We start from the raw sequence: 19,388 nt of genomic DNA, 5'->3' as shown, positions 1-19,388 counted from the left end.
GCCGAGAAGCCCCGCAGCCCGGCTGTCACATTTTAAAACAGCCGGGTGGCTTCCCAGCAGCCTCTCCAACCCGAACGCCAAACCCGAACTTCCGGGTTTGGCTCCGGGAGGCAACTGGGAAGCCCCCTGGCTGTTTTAAAAGGTGACAGCCGGGCTGCGGGGCTTCCCAGCAGCCTCCGGAATGCCAAACCCGGAAGTTCGGGTTTGCCGTTCGTAACACGAAAAAAGTTCGTAAGAAGAGGCAAAATTTTTCTGAACCCCGGGTTCGTATCTCAGGTTGTTCGTAAGACGAGGGGTTCGTATCTTGAGGTACCACTGTATTCAAATTGAAAAATTACCCCTAACTCCTCCAAATTTTTTTTATTTTTTAAAAATTCATTCATTAAAACCCCCCAAAATTAATCTAATCTAATCCCAAGTTTTTGGAGAAGGGCGACATACAAATCTAATAAATAGAGATAATAATAATAATAATAATAATAATAATAATAATAACAACAACAACAACAACAACAAAACAAGAACAAGAACAAGAACAAGAACAACAACAACAACAACAACAACAATAATAATAATAATATGCCAAAACAAAAGGAAACCACCTCCAGTGAAAAAAATCTAGCTTTGTCTTCTGGGTTCTCTATCACATTATTTCACTGTTTTAACCCCTCATTTAATTGCTATAGCTTAGTTTTCCAAAATAGTTGTATTTCTTGTGCCTTTTCATTTTTAGGCCTGTTGCTTCCTACCCTTCTTGGATCTCTGCCTCCCTGTTTTTTCATATTCCTTCTTTTATTGTAACCAACACCTCTAAAATAACTTTAGACATATTGTTAAACCTTTTATCTTATATTCATTGTCATCATAATTATCAATATAAGGTAATAGCAATAGCACTTAACTTATATACTGCTTCACAATGCTTTTTACAGCCCTCTCTAAGTGGTTTACAGAGTTAACATATTGCCCCCAACAATCTAGATCCTCATTTTACCCACCTCCCAAGGATGGAAGTCAATGCTAATAAATACAGTAATAATATATACAGTAGCTTTGAAAATTCCTGGCATTTGCAAAACTTACAAAGTAATGCAAGGAATGCAATATGAACCTACTTAGAAGGGTCTATGACTTGGTTATTGAATGTGTACACATGACATTTATGCTTGCTTATGGGTAGAGAAGAAAAATATCTTGTTGTATAGGAGGAATGGAATGGAATATACTGACTGTAATGCTAAACAGGAATATTGTAGCTTTTTGACATATAACCCAATTTCAGTTTTGGCCTTTTAATTTTTTTTACCAAGGGGAAAAGAGAAAGGGCAGTAATGCTGCAGGATATCTTAACATATTAGGAAAGTTCCTTGTTGTAAAATAATGGTTGAAAAAATTCTATAAATCTGAGAAAAACTATGAAACCAACATAATCATCATTGTGGTCTTTGGAAAAAAGAATATATTTTGTTTATGGTAGCTTAAATAGTGTTGGGCGAACCGAACATGCACAATTCGGGTCTGTACCGAATTTTGCGGTGTTTGGCATGCCGGACCCAAACCCGAATATTTTAAAAAATTCATGCTCTGGTTCGGCGTTTGTGCCGAACACCGCGAAAGCCACCACCCGGCTGTCATCTGCTGAGAAGAGGAGGACGAGCCGGGCGCTGGTGGCGGCAGAGGAAGGCGAACACCAGGGGGCTGTTGGCCAGTTGGGAGGCTGGGAGGGAGGCCCAAAAGGAGCTGGGGAATCTCACGAAGGGATTCTGGGGGCGGAGCTTGGACATCACATAAACTGGCAGGTTGCTAAGCACAACAAGGTGATCACTTCCTGGATTCTGGGGGCAGCACTAGAATAATGGAGGGAGGATGGAATCCAGGAAGTGATCACCTTGGTATGCTTAGCAACCTGCCGGTATACATGATGTCAAAGCTCTATCCCTGGAATCTCTTCGTGAGATTCCCCAGCTCCTTTTGCTTGTGGCGCCGCAAGCAAAGGGAGGTCCTTTCACGTAAAAATAATTTTTAAAAATTTACATGAAAGGACCTCCCTTTCCTTATGGCGCGGCTGTGGCATCCTTTCACGTCAAATTTTTTTATATATAAAAAAGGACGCCACAGCAAAGGGACGCAAGCAAAGGGAAATCCTTTCACGTAATATATATATATTTTTATGAAAAAGGACACCGCACCGGCGCCGCAAGCAAAAGGAGGTATTTTCATGTAAAAGTAAAAAAAAAAATTTTACGTGAAAGGACCTCCCTTTGCTTGCGGCGCCGCTACGGCATTCTTTTTCGTAATTTTTTTTTTTTTAACATGAAAAGATCTTCCTTTGCTTGCAGCACCGCAAGCAAAAGGAGCTGGGGAATCCCATGAAGAAATTCCGGGGCCGGAGCTTTGACATCACATATACCGGCAGGTTGCTAAGCATGCCAAGGTGATCACTTCCTGGATTCCATCCTCCCTCCATTATTCTAGTGCAGCCCCCGGAATCCAGGCGCCGCAAGCAAAGGGAGGTCTTTTCATGTAAAAGTAAAAAAAAAAAATTACGTGAAAGGACCTCCCTTTGCTTGCGGCGCCGCTGCAGTGTCCTTTTTCGTAAAAATATTTTTTTAAACTTTTACATGAAAAGACCTCCCTTTACTTGTGGCGCCGCAAGCAAAAGGAGCTGGAGATTCCCACGAAGAAATTCCGGGGGTGGAGCTTTGACGTCATGTATACCGGCAGGTTGCTAAGCATGCCAAGGTGATCACTTCCTGGATTCCATTCTCCCTCCATTAGTCTAGTGCCGCCCATGGAATCCAGGAAGTGATCACCTTGGCATGCTTAGCAACCTGCCGATCAGTTTCTGGTCACAATTCAAAGTGTTGGTAATGACCTTTAAAGCCCTACATGGCATTGGACCAGAATACCTCCTGAACCACCTTCTACCGCACGAATCCCAGCGGCCGATAAGGTCTCACAGAGTTGGCCTTCTCCGGGTCCCATCGACCAAACAATGTCGTTTGGCGGGTCCCAGGGGAAGAGCCTTCTCGTTTGGCGGGCCCCTGCCCCGGCCGTCTGGAACCAACTTCCCCTGGAGATTAGAACGGCCCCCACCCTCCTTGTCTCTCGCAAGTTACTCAAGATCCACCTCTATCGCCAGGCATGGGGGAACTAAGACATCTCCCCCAGGCTTTTTATAGTTCATGTTTGGTATGTATGTGCTGTATGGTTTTTAATTGTTGGGGTTTTATATATATATTTTATTAGATTTGTCCCATTGTTACACTGTTTCTTATTACTGTTGTGAGCCGCCCCGAGTCTTCGGAGAGAGGCGGCATACAAATCTAATAAATAATAATAATAATAATAATAATAATAATAATAATAATAATAATAAAACATCTGTAACTAAACTGATATACTGGAATGAAATGGAATAGAATAGAATAACAGACTTGGAAGGGACCTTGTAGGTCTTCTAGTCCAATCCCCTTCTTAGGCAGAAAGCCCTATACCCCTTCAGACAAATTTATTTATTTATTTTTAAATTGGATTTGTATGCCGCCCCTCTCTGACGACTCGCGGCGTCTCACCACATATCAGAAACAGTATAACAAATACATCTAAAAATCCAATTAATATGTCTAAAAAGACTTTTAAAAGTTCTCATATGATTTAAAAACATTTATCACCATTCACTCAGCAAAACATACTTGTCAGTCAGGAGGCTAAGATGTAATGGCCCCAAGCCTGGCAGCTTTAAGCTTTTACGGAAGGCGAGGAGGGCAGGGGCAGTGTGAATGTCTGGGGGGAGCTGATTCCCCTAGGGCCCGCCAAACAACATTGTCTGGTTGACGGGACCTGTAGAAGGCCAACTCTGTGGGACCTGACCGGATGCTGGGATTCATACCTTTCTCCTTTGTACTCTCTCAGACTCCCAAATCTCAGCCAGCAGCTTCCCCCACCAGCTTCTGTGAAGTTAAAAAGTTAAAAAGTAATGGAGGAAGGTTTTTTCTACCTTTCTCTTTTCTATTCTACAAAAGAGACTTGTAGCATTTGTTTGATATTAAGAGACTTGTAGCATTTGTTTAATGTTGATTTTACATAATGTGATTTACAAAATATTTTATAAAATACTCTTCCATCTCAAAAAAATGTCAAGAAGTTATGATTCTAAAAACAAAACAAAAGCAAAAACCTATGAAAACACCATCATAGTGTAGTTCAATTGAATGCATTTTATTTCTGATTGGAATTGCTTTAGTTGTGTGCAAACATCCAAAGCTTCCATAGAAAAAAAACTCAAGTGGTGTTCTACTCTATGCTGGGAGCAATCCTCATTCAGGACAGGAGAGCTGATGCTGATCCAGGCCAAGACATTAACCTGCTAGTGACAGATGTGAAAACAATGCTTGTCCATCAGAACTGGCCAAATTATTCTTGCCTGTGAGATAATCCAGCAAGCAAATATTCCCACGAGTTCCCTTTTACTGGCAGTAAAAATGAAAATAATAAATAACTAATGATTTGCTGCCCTTTCCAAACACCCAAATCAGCTGCCCGAGGTATTGCTTCCTCTGTAAGTGACTGGGCCTTTTTATTTTTATCCTCTGCCTCATAGTGTATCTCAGCATGCCTTATTATAGAGCCATCTCTCTGCCAGCGGTATGGAAGGGAACATATCAGTTATCTTCTATCTCAAAATTCTGTTTCATTTTACAGTCTGCCAATGACACAGAGCAGTGGTCAGAGAGATAGCTAGCTAGCTAACAGATTATACAAAAAAAAATACTGTTAAGTGTGGGAGATGTGCCTTTCTTTAACTAACTCAGGGAGGGGGATTGGCTAGATTGGTGCTTGCTGTTTTTATAGGACAGTATCCCCTGCCCTACCCCCAAACCTTCTTGAGCTACATCTTTTTATCAGGGCTTGGCATCATCTTGGAGCAAAATTCAAATTCAACAAGAGGTGGTCAATTTGAATAATTTTTAATTTATTCAAATCCGATCCAATCCTCAACTCATATAGTCTCCAATTCAAATCAATGTATGAAAGTCTGCCTCATACATGCAGTTTGGAAAATCTAAACCCTTTGGTAATTCACTTGAACCAAAAAGTGGAATGGGGCATATTTGATCCAGTGATTAATGTGTTCATTCTCATTGCTTTGCAATCAAACCATTAGCTTTGATCACCCCAATGATAGCCTTTTGGATAGGTTTGGAGTCAGGGGTCCAGAAAAAAAATACTTGCTTTTATGTGCAAAAAAATGTGTAACCCAGACACAATTTATTTATTTTTATTTTTATTTATTCATTTGTCCAATACACAAATACATAGGAAGAAAGATAGACATGTGATAATATAAAAGAGGGTGAAAGTGAACTTAGAGGAGAGGATATATGAAAGGAAGAGAATATATAGGATAGTTGGAAGAAAGGAAAGACAATTGGACAGGGGACGAAAGGCACACCAGTGCACTTATGTACGCCCCTTACTGGCCTCTTAGGAACCTGGAGAGGTCAATCGTGGAGAGTCTAAGGGAGAAGTGATGGGGGCTAGGGGTTGACACAATTGAGTCCGGTAATTAGTTCCACGCTTCGATAACTCGGTTGTTGAAATCATATTTTTTTACAGTCAAGTTTGGAGCGGTTCGTATTAAGTTTGAATCTGTTGCATGCTCTTGTGTTATTGCGGTTGAAGCTGAGTTATCTTGAGTTATGACACAGTTCTGCCTTGAAAATTAATTGCAGCCCGATATTTTATTTTATATAATTGCTATTCTTTCTCTAGTCTGTTTCTTATACTTTCCTTCTTCTTCATTTCCATTCCCCCCTTTCTCCCTATAATATAAAATACCTTGGTTTATTGACTTTGCTTTTTCTTAAGCCTGTTGCAGAAACAGGTTATTTTACGTGTCAGAAACTTGTATTTCTGTATTACTTTCATTTTTTTAAAATTATCTGGGAATTTCTTTTAGTAGATATTGTTTTTTTCTTTCTCTGCCATCATCATCATACTCATTTTTGTTCTTCCTGTTGGCCAAGAATACAATATCTGGTCTATAGATAGGGATAACCATGGACAGCAGCATAGAATTAGACAGTCAGACAGTTTTGAGGCATCTAAAATTCTGAAATGTTGCATAGATGAACCATTTATTTTTAGGTCGATTGTCACATATGGTGCTCAATAACCTCACTTGTGATGCGTGAATATTGATTTTCACTTAAGTTACAGAGCTATAATTATATTGCATCTATAAACATGCTAATTGCTTAGAAAAATATATAGCTTTCCCCAGAGCTGAAAATATTGGCATAGTAATTTTACTGTTTTGTTCAGAAATCATGTGTGACTACTAAATAGATTTTTAACTAGGCGTTAAAAACTTGAAGAAGTCTGTAAATGTGACCTTTTCTTTTCAATTGCCAATTATTTTTTCACTTACCAGTCAAAATTTGGACCGCCAGTTCTGGGAGGTAGAAACTGATGTCATCTTGGGCCGATCCAAGATGGCATTAAAGGGAAGTGTTTATTTTATCTCTTTGCTACCATACAGTGATCATCAGGGTTTGTGCAACCACCCTAACCCTGCTCAAAATAAAGCTAATTTTTAAAATCTGCCAACAATACAAACATGAATTGGCAAGACCCAGTTAAAGCAAAGTAAATTATGAGTGAGCCTTCTATATAAGTAAGAGTGATGTGGTTGGAACGGAATGCAATGCTGTGGTCTCATTTATACTTGCTGAAATAATGCTGACTGCATTATTTATTTAGCCACATGGAATTGTCTTGCATTTCATGAAGTTTTCTTGTCCCGTTTAAATTACAGACAATTAGATGTTAAAGTAGCCATGGTAAGTATGGTAAAAGCAAAACCAAGTCTGCCAAAATAGTCTGGCTGTAGGAAATCTCTCTTCCCACTGAGTTTCACCTTTGATTTATAGCTTTCATTATCTATAGCTTTCTATCTGTCTATAGCTTTCATTAAGAAGCTGTAATACGCTCTTGGAGAATATGATTGAATTCAAATTCCCATCAGTGGAGGCTACTATCAAGTGTTGCAAGGACTGAACAGATTCATCTGCGTGACATTGGAACATGATTTAAATTATGCCACATTCTACTGAGTAGTCAAGTTGTGGGATGTGGAACAAGCATCATCTGGTCTCTAACCTAATTCCTCTGCACTTCTAAGAACTTCAGCTGAATGTCCTAATTTCCCAAAGTGTTAAAACTATAAAATGTGTATAGGTGGGAGTTCTAAATTTCTACATTTCTGACTATGCAATTGGGGGCAGAGTTTAAAATCTTTTTTTTCTCCTGATGTCTGTATAAAACCCAGAATTCCATTCAGTTCTGCCAAGAATTGTCTCAACATTTGGAGAAAAGCTAAATTTCCCAGCAGCTGAATTCCAATCAGGTTAGATCGTTTCACATAACCACCGGCATTATCATTCTCATCTTATACTGCAGTTTCATATGAATGACCTCACTATATTCTGAAGGGATGAGGAATGGAGAGGAAGGAAAGTCAACTGCATGAATGAATCAGAGCTTCATATCTGTGCCCCATCCCCTTTTATTTCTTCATTGCATTTCCTTTTGTAAGGGGGGAAGGGGAGGAAGTGATGGCTCTAGGCAAAACAGTCCTTTTCAATGGTTCATTAAAATGAAAGATGATGGCAAGGAGATTGAAGGAGGAAGGAAAATCCCAGGAAGTTGTTGGGTGATGAAAGTGGAGTTTCCAGCAATGGAAAATAGCCCCACCATTGAAGTTGCTCCAACACTGTAACATCTCTTTTTATATACCATCTGGTATAGGAACAGAGATGATAATTTGGTACCTCTGCTTCCTCCTATCCATGCAAGTTCCCAGGATGTGTGAAACAAAGCCAAGTGCCTTAGACACGAAGAATAAAAGTTAATTGGAGGAAGTGAATTGTTTAAAATATCTCTGGCTGGCATTATTGGAAGAAATAGAATCTCTCTTTTTTATATAAAATGATGTATCTTTTTCTCCATCTCCCCAATCAGATTCAACAAAGTCATATAGTACATAAGCAGACATTATTATTATTATTATTATTATTAGATCAATAATTAATAATTAGATTTGTATGCCGCCCCTCTCCGAAGACATACATACATCTCCCCAATCAGATTAAACAAAGTCATATAGTACATAGGCAGACATTATTATTATTATTATTATTATTATTATTATTATTATTATTATTATTATTAGATTAATAATTAATAATTAGATTTGTATGCTGCCCCTCTCCGAAGACATACATACAGCCCTGCTGCATACATTCCAGTGACCAATAAGGTCCCACAGAGTTGGCCTTCTCCAGGTCCTATTGACCAAACAATGTCGTCTGGTGGGACCTAGGGGAAGAGCCTTCTCTGTGGTAGCTCCGGCTCTCTAGAATCAGTTCCCTCCGGAGATTCGTACTGCTCCCACCCTCCTCGCCTTCCGCAAGACACTTAAGAGCCATCTATGTTGCCAGGCAAGGGGCAGCTAGATCATGCCCCCTTCTTCTCTGACCGTTAAATGTTATGTATGGATGTGATTGAGTAGACTGACTGTTTTTTATATAATGGGATTTTTAGTTACTCTTTTTTAACTAATAGAGTTGTATACATATTGTTTATATTGCATGTTGTGAGCTACTCCCTGTCCTCAAAGAGGGGCGGCATACAAGTCTAATTAATAATAATAATAATAATAATAATAATAATAATAATAATAATAATAATAAAAGCATGTGATCTTGATGGCTGTTTACCCAAGGACTAGGCCCATGATTGTGAATGCATGCAAAAAGCTTAGCTTGTCTAACATTTATTCAGTTCATTAATTCTGAAGAACCAAAGATTTGCCTTGAGAAGAAATAATTTCATGCAATTCAGGCCTGTATTAGCTCATCTTCTCTGCCCAAATATAATTTACTTTAAAGAATGGCATCTCATCTTCAATGTATTTTTTCAGTGTGTTTATTCACTGATGTAGAAGAGATTATTTGATGAGATCTATAAGTGCAAATGACTTGCTTACAAACATCAAAGTGCAGAAAAGAGCTCTAGGCTCTTTGATTGGGTGCCAGTAAACAGTTTTTAAGAGTTTTAGGAGGGACAATTTTTACTGAGAATAATGTATAAAGCAATGGGACACTGAAATTGAAATTGAAATTGAACCCCCTTCAAGGCTGTATACTCTCACCACTTCTCTTCTCTCTATATACCAATGACTGCATCTTAAATGATCCATCTGTTAAACTACTGAGGTTTGCAGATGATACAACAGTGATTGGTCTCATTTGAGACAATGAAGAAACCGCATACAGAGAGGAGGTTGAACAACTAGTCTCATGGTGTGACCATAACAATCTGGAACTGAACACACTCAGAGCCATAGAAATGGTGTAGACTTTAGGAAACCCTCCCATTCTACCATGTTTTCCCCAAAATAAGATAGGGCCTTATTATCCGGGGGGGGGGGGGTATTATTTTGAGGGTGCAGTAGGCAACAAGTGCGGGACTGGATTATTATTATTATTATTATTATTATTATTATTATTATTATTATTATTATTATTATTATTATTATTATTTGGATTTGTATGCCACCCCTCTCCGCAGACTCGGGGCGGCTAACAACAGAATTAAAACAGCATTTAAATCCAGTACAAAACAGCTAAAAAAATCCTTAATTCTAAAACCAAACATATATACAAACAAACATACCATGCATAAATTGTAAAGGCTTAGGGGGAAAGAATATCTCAGTTCCCCCATGCCTGGTGGCAGAGGTGGGTTTTTAGGAGCTTGCGAAAGGCGAAGAGGGTGGGGGAAGTTCTAATCTCCGGGGGGAGTTGATTCCAGAGGGTTGGGGCCACCACAGAGAAGGCTCTTCCCCTGGCCCCCGCCAAACAACATTGTTTTGTTGATGGGACCCGGAGAAGGCCCACTCTGTGGGACCTAACCGGTCGCTGGGATTCATGCGGCAGAAGGCGGTCTCGTAGATACCCTGGTCCGGTGCCATGAAGGGCTTTATAGGTGATGACCAACACTTTGAATTGTGACTGGAAATTGATCTGCAACCAATGCAGACTGCGGAGTGTTGGTATTACATGGGCATTTCTGGGAAAGCCCATGATTGCTCTCGCAGCTGCATTCTGCACAATCTGAAGTTTCCAATGGATGTCCCATTGCTGCCACCTACCCTGTCTGTTCTTGGTGCTGGCCGAACAGCTGCCTGCTGCTACCACCTCATGTAGCAGAAGTCTGCAAGGCTTGTTGTGTCATTACATACATGAACTACAGGACTGCTACGAGCTTCATCATACCAGCACAGTTGAGTTCCTGCTGCCATTTGTGCATGCAATTGCACAAGCATTGCAGAGCCCTGCTCCGCAAGGCAGCAACATGGTGTGATGAGTCTCACAGAGACTAATTTCTGGCAGGTGGTACGCGTTGGGCTGCAAGATGTGTATCCTACCTAGCATATTCCTCAGCATTGTCTCCAGAGAATCCCATTGTAAAAGAAAACTTCTTGTCAGTTCAATCAAAATTCTCAAACTCATGAGAAGTTTTCTTTTAACATGGACTTCTCAGGATGCAATGCCAAGGACGCAACAGAACTACAAGTGTCAGGTAGGATGCTTGTCTCATGATGGGCTACAATTTGGGGGTGGTAGGTCAGGTGTAGTGGGGTGGGCTAGGAGACACGCATCCTACATGGGACTTGTAGCTCTATTGTATTCCTCGGTGTTATATCCACTGATCTTCCCTGCCTCTGGCTTTTGAGTGAAGGGAAGAAACTCTTGTGGGCTGCTTGAGGAGGAGCCAAGGTAATCCCATAGAGTGTGCATGCACCCACCTCTCTCTTGCTCTCACTCTAGCTCTTCTGGCCAAAAGAGTGCCTGTGGCAAAAAGCAGCTCCCGGCATGGCCCTGCTTTCCCCGGAAAGTAGTTGGAAGGGTCTTATTTTCAGGGGCGGCTTAGTTCAGCTTATGTTTGTTTGTTTGCTTGCTTGCTTGCTTGCTTGCTTGCTTGCTTGCTTGCTTGCTTGCTTGCTTGCTTGCTTGCTTGCTTGCTTGCTTGCTTGCTTGCTTGCTTGCTTGCTTGCTTGCTTGCTTGCTTGCTTGCTTACTTACTTACTTACTTACTTACTTACTTACTTACTTATTTATTAGATTTGTATGCCGCGCCTCTCCATAGACTCGGGGCAGCTAACAACAATAATAAAACAGCATATGACAAATCTAATATTAAAATAATTAAGAAACCCTTATTAAAAACCAAACATACACACAAATATACCATGCATAACTTGTATAGGCCTGGGGGGAAAGGAATATCTTTTCCCCATGCCTGACGACAGAGGTGGGTTTTAAGGAGCTTACGAAAGGCAAGGAGGGTGGAGGCAATTCTGATCTCTGGGGGGAGCTGGTTCCAGAGGGTCAGGGCCACCACAGAGAAGGCTGTGCTGAAAAGGCTAATTGGCCTTATCATGGGGACATGTTTTATTTTCGAGGAAACACGTTACTACCTCTTACAAAACTAGACAGCGCAGTATCAACAATACAGACCTTCAAATTTCTAGGTTATATCTCAAGACATAAAATGGTCACCTAACATCAACAACATCATCAAAATAGCACAAGGAATGTTTTTTCTGTGCCAACTCAGGAAGCTCAGACTGCCCAAGGAGCTGCTGATACAGTTCTACAGAGGAATCATTGAGTCTGCTATCTGCACCCCTATGACAATCTGTTTCAGTTCTGCAACCCAACAAGACCGACACAGACTTCAGAGGATAATCAGAACTGCAGAAAAAACAGCTACTGCCAACCTGCCTTCCATTGATGCACAAGTCAAAAAGAGGGCTATGAAAATTTTTACTGACCCTTCATACCCTGGACATAAATTGTTTCAACTCCAGCCCTCAAAATGGTGCTATAGAGCATTGCACACCAAGACAATTAGACACAAGAACAGGTTTTTTTCTGAAAGCAATCACTCTGCTAAACAAATACTGTAATTCCCTCACCATTGTCAAACTATTAACTTCTTCTCATGGTTCCTATCACCCATCTTCTCCCATTTATGTATGACTGTATAACTTGTGGCTTGTATTCTTACTATTTATATTAACATTGATTGTTTCCTGATTGCTTATTTTTACCCTATAACAATCATTAAGTGTTGTATCTCATGATTCTTGACAAATGTATATTTTCTTTTGTGTGCATTGAGAGCATATGCACCAAAGACGAATTCCTTGTGTGTCCAATCACACTTGGCCAATAAAGAATTCTATTCTATTTTTCACTCAAGTGAACACAAAACTAAAGTTTGAAAACAAAACTTTTTAAAAGCGCAAGGGACTGAAAAGAGGCTGAGACTGAGAGAGGAACTGAGTTATTTCATATAAAACTTTAGACAGATTTATAAAATAACTCCACCACACATTTAGGCCAGGCTGAGTTCAATCTTAAATTATTTCTAATACACAGAATGGGATGAGAGCTCATAAAACCCATTTCCTCTCTCCTGGCTGAGTGGAATTTGGCCAGATATGATATCATCAGCCTATCATGAGTTTAGCCTTGGCTGGTTTGGTCACTGAAAACTGGAATAGTGTTTGTTCATTTGACAGACAGCCAAGGAAGTGTAGAGTTTTTAATTCAGTCACATCAAGATGTCCAGTTAAAGTTTTCCTGCCTTGAGTTGACTAAAGCTATGCATTGAAGTAAAGAAGGTGGGGAGGGGAATATTGAAATCCTACATTGATGAAAGGAGATTTATTGCTAGGGTTATGTATTTGCATACGGTATAGTGAATTGGAGGAAGGTACAACTTCTCTAACAGTGCCCTCTGATATCTATGAGGGGATCTACATTTGTCTGTAGTATTGCTGACTAAGCTAACTAGAGATTGGGAATTCAGCTGTTTAGAAAGACTAAGGGGACAAAGAATGCACTCTCCACCCATTGCAAATAAATAGTTGAGATATTTCTCTGGGCTAACAGCTCTGATTTTCCATGTGTTTTTGGTACAAACTTGGAATTTGACATTTCCCAGAAAAATAATCCAGAGCTGGACTATAATTTTTTAGGAATAGTAGGCATGGCTGGTAAAAATGTTAACATTTGTACAGTTTATGAAAGGAAGTCTCACAGCAGGAATAAGGACTTTCCTAGTCCTCCAAAATAATTCTTTCTCCTGAAGTATCATATTTGCACTGAAAACTTTGAGTATCTGAACTGGCAAGGAATACAAAGCAACGAAGTTGGGAGGGGAAAACAAACCCCACATTTTATAAATGCTTTGCAAAGATTTATCACTACTTTTTGAATTTACCTAAATATACTTTATCATGAGCGATGAGCAATTGGATAAAGAATCATTTTATTTGTTTGTTTGTTTGTTTATTCATTCATTCATTCATTCATTCATTTATTTATTTATTAGGTTTGTATGCTGCCCCTCTCCGCAGACTCAGGGTGGCTCACAGCAATAATAAAAAATATATAACAAATCTAATAATTTAAGAGAAAAGCTAAAAACCCCATTATTAAAAGCAAACATACACGCAAACATATCATACATAAACTGTATAGGCCTGGGGGATATGTTTCAATTCCCCCATGCCTGATGGCAGAGGTGGGTTTTAAGGAGTTTACGAAAGGCGAGGAGGGTGGGGGCAATTCTAACATCTGGGGGTAGCTGGTTCCAGAGGGTCGGGGCCACCACAGAGAAGGCTCTTCCCCTGGGTCCCGCCAAACGGCATTATTTAGTTGACGGGACCCGGAGAAGGCCAACTCTGTGGGACCTAATCGGTCGCTGGGATTCGTGCGGCAGAAGGCGGTCCCGGAGATATACTGGCTCGATGCCATGAAGGGCTTTATAGGTCATAACCAACACTTTGAATTGTGACCGGAAACTGATCGGCAACCAATGCAGACTGTGGAGTGTTGGTGTAACATGGGCATACCTAGGGAAGCCCATGATTGCTCTCGCAGCTTCATTCTGCACGATCTGAAGTTTCCGAACACTTTTCAAAGGTAGCCCCATGTAGAGAGCATTACAGTAGTCGAACCTCAAGGTGATGAGGGCATGAGTGACTGTGAGCAGTGAGTCCCGGTCCAGAACTGGAATATATTTTTTTAATTAAACTTTTTTGTTTAAATATTTTTGTTTGGTTTCTGAAAAGGATTATTTATAGCATTTATTGCTAGATAGAAGCTGTCTTTAAAAGTTTACGGACAAAAAGCAATCTGGAAATGTTTTAAATATAGCTGTTATTTACATAATGTATATTTTATTTTCTCCCAGATATATTGTGTCTTTTCTGTAGAGTTTCTGTTAATTAAAAATGAAACTATCCCGGAGATACTGAAGCCAAAGGTTGCTTTAGCAATTCAAAGTACTATAATTATTTTTATTTCACAAAAGACTCTCTTGTGTAGTGGTCCCTAGATATTTTTGTGGCCTGGAAAAAAGGAAGTTTTGTTAGTGAAAGACAAGAAGAAGAAGAAGATGAAGAAGAAGAAGAAGATGATGATGATGATGAAGAAGAAGAAGAAGAAATTTAAAAAGTTTTTTAAAACCAATCATGAGAAAAATATAATGCTGTTGTTCAAGGTGCTTTTTGTTTTGATTTGGGTAAAGAGAAAATGGATTTTGTTCACAAGTAGATATTTGCATATTTTAGCAGCATTTCCGCAAGCTCATACTAGGGTATCTTACTCAAAATTTAGAAATAAATCCTAGCATTAAAGCAAGACCATAATAAATTATAGATAATGATAGAGTGATAACATAATAGATTGATCAATAGAACATTTATAATATTTTGGAATTGAAAAGTATTACTATATTTTAAATGGATGCATTGCCCCAATGACATTGTTTTGAATATTAAACGAATTGCATAGTCTGTATGATCTGTTCCTCATTTGACTTTAGTTTCCTCCTGGATATCCATGAGGATTTTGAATCCCACAACTCAATCTTGATTTGAAAGTTGGAAGAAAAAATTCTTCACACAGGTGTAGATACTGTTTCTTATATGTCATATATGCATTTTATGCCTCAGTAACCATCCAATGGAAAATTAACCATTAAGTTATTGGTTAAACTGTCTGAGTGGAGTGAAATGACCATTGATCAAAGTATATATCAATCTTGAAGCCATATTTATTTTTACTATATTTATTTTTCTCCAATAGGGCCCAAAATATTTATCTTTCCCTTAAGGTCCCCATTTGTCTGCTATTATATGTCTCTAAGATTTAAGCCTGAACCTCTCCCCTCAAAAACATTTGTAAATACTTACAAATAAAACCCATTTTTCTACATAGTTCCATAAATACCTTATTACTAATTGGCAAAATATTATGTTTGTTCTGAATTACTGTATATCTAGAGAATTGCTCTACCATTTCCACAAATCTCAGTAAACATTTTTGAAAATCAGTAAAAATGCTCAAGACACTGTCAGCAGATAGCTACAACTTATATTTCGTTCCCATTACCCAAATATGCTAAATGTCACAGATTGTGTGATTCATCATGCCAAAACTTTCCATTTAAAATTAAATATTCAAGCAGATGAAGAACATTTTTATGCGTTCCACATCATATCTTAATTACAGGAAAATATCCCATTGGTATTTACCCATGAAAGAATTAAAAACTTACACTTTAATCCCAGAGATAAAGTTAGATGAAAATCTACTTTTCACAACTTTTACAATTTTTTTTTGTAATTTTGACCACATTAAAGACTTTTTCCATGTTTTCCCACGTCATTACATACATGACATATATTTGTAAATATTACATATTTATAATATAAATGTATAGATTTCTTCTTTATCAGAATACAGTGATAAAATGTTTATGGAAAAATCTACTGATCCACTGACTTGACACCCTTTCATGAAACCAATTTGTGTCTAGTAAATTATAGAATGTAATCTTTGTACAAGGCTAGCTGTCAAAATCCTGGCATTTCCATTTGACATGGATATTGAACAATAATTCACATGGTATGTAGAGTTCATCCCTCTTTTCAAAATAATGATTGTATAAACCTCATAGCATATTAAATGAGTCTCTTTTTTAAAGACTCATTTTATATACATACATTTTATATACATATCTAACATTTTTTTCTTTTAATGACTCTGTAATCCCTTGTATCAGGGTGGAATCAGAGTAACTAAATGTAGCTGAGTGTTTACCGCTGGATGCCCTTCCTGACACCTATGCAGAACTCAGCAGATATTTTGCCTTTGCGCCCAAAGAGAAAGATATCCATTGCTCCCTAGGATCAGACTCACAGCTTCCTGATTATGAGGAAAGTCCTCCACATCTAGGTCACCATTCTGCTCATATCTCTAACAATACAGACCCTGGATTTTTCTTAAATGTTTTATTACAGTCAATGAGAATCCCAACTTTCTTGAGATCTTTCATTATTTCAGTCACATCAAATATCCCCTGCCAAGTTAGAAGTGTGGCTAAATTACTTGAATGGGTGCATATAGTTTCGGAAGATTTATTCTTTTTATTTTGTCTGCTCAATTATTATTTCTACATATTTAGATAAGCATTATACTTATCCAACAAATTAATTTAAGCAAAATCCACCAATTTAATCAACTGCCTCAAAGTAAAATATAAAGATTAAATTATTATTTTTTTTAAAGAAAAAAATCCTGACTATAAATCATTCAAAAAGAAGAAAAAAGAACGTTATCTGTACAAAAGCTCCTGGGGAGACATGCCTTTGCCACAGGCATTTCTCCCTGCCAAGTGGTAAAAATGAAGGAAGTCACAAGTGGAAGAAAGTAGAGGAAATAGTCTGCTCTTTCATAAACTGTAGGTATATGAAATGAACTGTCCAAAGAATTAGATTATTATTTAGTCAACTACTATGATGTTTCTTCCACACGTTCGATCTATTTGTTTAAGTTAGTTGACATCAGTTTCTGGATCAGAGAATTTCTTCATAGTCAAGAACAGACCAGAAACTGTAGGATAAAGAAAAACATTGCCTCCTGTTTTCTGGCAACCAGACAGACTTGATTAAATATTTTTTTTACACTTCAAAGCAGGGCAAGAAAACCCCCACCCCACCCCAGCATATCACAGAGTAGTTGACAGCCCAAATAAATGCAGAATGTCTTGTTCAGATAATTTAGAGAATTATATCACCATAGGATTTAGGCTACAAAGAGATCTAAATCTTGTTTCTACTTCACAAGGTACATCTAAAAACCTTCAATGCTCCAAATTGAACATATTAGTGATCTCCAATGTAAAGTAAACTCAGTATCAATAGTTTTTAGGAACATAACTTGTGGCCCATCCATGTCCCGCGCAGCTGGTCATGGATCTCGGGGATTGAGATATGTTTGTGGCCTGGTACACTAAGCCTGTCTGATAGCAAGGTTGTTGGAGAGGATGTGGTATCAGAGGCTGAAAGCCAACCAGGGCCTTCCGCACTTTCTGAGGTGCACATGAGAGACTCAGGAAGAGTCTCTTCTTGAGGCTAGGATATGCAGAGTTGTCAGAAGGCACAAGTGGCTAAGCAAAAAAAGGTCTCTGCATGAATAAATATCTAGAACAAGTGACCATGCCCTTAGGCTATTTAAGGTTAAGTCACGTAATGCTTCAGTGCGGAAGTCAACTTTCGTTATGTTCCAGATGTCCGCTTGTATTTCTCTCTTGGGATATTATTATTTTTGATGATGAATTACAAACTATAGAGTTGGGCTCATTATCTCCAGGTTTTTGGCCTAGCATTCAATATATTTTTCTCAACAATTCACAGAAGTAGAATGGAAGAAATTGTAACTTAGCACATAGCCTTCTTACTTGAAATTGGTTGCATTTGCAACCTGGCCAAAACAAATTGCCTATTCTTGACCAAATCAGATTGATTGATTGATTGATTCATACACTTATATTGTATTTACTTACTTACTTACTTACTTACTTACTTACTTACTTACTTACTTACTTACTGTTGTGGTTAGCTCTGGCCCAGCTCCTGCCCCAATGACTGTGGATGTGGGGGAGACATCCGCATGCTGCAGGCTTGCTTTGCCCCCGGTGGAATCTGATGATGAAGGCTCCTCTGACCAAGAAGACATGAGTGACAGGGAGGAGGAGAGTGTGACAGACAGCTCAGAAGGAGATCAATTATCTAGCTCCTCCTTGGATTCAGAACAAGAGTTAATGATACAGCCACACATGTGGAGAGCGATACATAGGCAACAACAACTGAGAGATTATTATCAAAGAAAATGAGGCCATCTGTGGTTGGGTGGGGCTGTGGTAATTAGTGAGGCTGCTATAAATAGCAGCCTGTGGGTTTGGCAATTGTGGAGGATTATCTGATCGTTGTGTTTCATGACTACTTTACTGACTTTGACCTTTTGTGTGCTGATTTTTCCCCGCTTTGAAACTAAACCAGAGCTAAGTATGTTTCACTTTGTGAAAGAAGAAGGACTGTGAATTGCCTCACAGCTGCAAGCTAAGTATCACAGAACTGATAAGGGACTTGTACAAATTACCAGTTTGTTTGAAGACCAGTGCTCTTTGCTATACCAAAAGAGGGCTTAGTTTAAGTGACTTTTCATTATAAAGAACATTGTTTTGAATTTTCAAACGTGTGTGTGTGTGAAATTTGTACCTGTGAATTTTTGGGAGGATTCTACCAGAGAGCCCGACAGAACACTTACTTACTTACTTACTTACTTACTTACTTACTTACTTACTTACTTACTTACTTACTTACTTACTTACTTACTATTTGGATTTATATGTCGTCCCCCCCCTCTCCAAATACTCGGGGCAACTTAAAATTTCCCTTTAGCCCTGTTTTAAAGATATCAGATATGGGCTGCAGAAATCTGCCTGGTCACTAAAAGAAAGCACAGCAACACAGTATACCAATAATTTTCTGCCACCTGACTTTTTTTTCTTTTTAGCAGCCCAGATTGGATACCTAACTTTGTCCCCCTCATGTTTGTGACTTTAAAAATTGCTCTTCCAGATAATAATCAAACACAGCCAGAATATGATTGGAAATAGCAACTGGATCTAAGTTGTGAGATGTATTTTTAGTTTTACAGATGTTCTAAGCCATCATAGCAGGCTTTGACTATCTTACCAATTTTTCTCCTTCCCCTTTTTTTCTAATCAGAGCAAAAAAAAAGGAAGAAAGAAACCATCACAGATAGGTGATATTGAGACTGGGGAAAAATATAAAAAAACAGAAACAACCATAGAGACAAAGTGCCTTGGCATGAGTAAATACAGTGGTCCCCCGATTATCGCGAGGGTTCCGTTCCAGGACCCCTCGCAATGAT

This window comes from Erythrolamprus reginae, chromosome 5 (assembly GCF_031021105.1).
Source record: "Erythrolamprus reginae isolate rEryReg1 chromosome 5, rEryReg1.hap1, whole genome shotgun sequence".
In the NCBI taxonomy this organism is placed as follows: domain Eukaryota; kingdom Metazoa; phylum Chordata; class Lepidosauria; order Squamata; family Dipsadidae; genus Erythrolamprus; species Erythrolamprus reginae.
The sequence above is the reverse complement of the archived record's forward strand: the minus strand, read 5'-3'. Positions refer to the sequence as shown.